Source organism: Alligator sinensis, unplaced genomic scaffold (genome assembly GCF_000455745.1).
Source record: "Alligator sinensis unplaced genomic scaffold, ASM45574v1 scaffold1794_1, whole genome shotgun sequence".
NCBI lineage: Eukaryota > Metazoa > Chordata > Crocodylia > Alligatoridae > Alligator > Alligator sinensis.
Window position 1 is genome coordinate 23,580 of NW_005843567.1, and position 821 is coordinate 24,400.

Here is an 821-nt window from a genome sequence, read left to right on the forward strand (position 1 = left end):
TGGCACATGCACATGCCTGCTGGCAGGGGCTGTTTTGGGGCATGGGGGGCATTGGGCCGGGGGAACCGGTCCCTGCGCTCAGGGAGCTCTAACCCCGTCGTCCTCCTCTCTCGGTCTCTCTCCAAGACTCGGAGAGCAAAGCCTCGCAGAGAAGCCTTGGAGAGCTTCCTGCACCTCATCCTTGCATGCAGACCCTGGCCTGGGGGCTACCTCGCCCCTGCCTCGTCTCCTGTGGGCTGGGCAGAGCTGTTTCCTGGCTGGGGTCAGGTCTTGCCCTCCCTCCGAGCTCTAACCCCGTCGTCCTCCTCTCTCGGTCTCTCTCCAAGACTCGGAGAGCAAAGCCTCGCAGAGAAGCCTTGGAGAGCTTCCTGCACCTCATCCTTGCATGCAGACCCTGGCCTGGGGGCTACCTCGCCCCTGCCTCGTCTCCTGTGGGCTGGGCAGAGCTGTTTCCTGGCTGGGGTCAGGTCTTGCCCTCCCTCCTGTGGAGCTGGCAGCTCTGGCTGTGTGTGGGACCACGGGGCTCCTGGCCATCCCACCGCCTCGGTGCAAGCCCTGGGGCAGGGACAGGTGGTCGGCTCAGGGGTGCAGCTACCAGCCCCGTGACCTAGCCAGCCCCTGCCAGCCAGTGCCTGGTCACGCTCACCCTGTCCTGCACTGATGGTGAAGGGTCTCCTGGCTGCGCTGGCAGCAGCTCGTGCCCACCTGGCTGTTGTGAGCCTGGGGTAGGAGGTGCAGGGTGGGGCTGGAGGATATCACGGGGCTGGAGACACCTGGCTAACACCTGTCCTTCTTCCCTGCACAGGGAGCAACAGCTACTC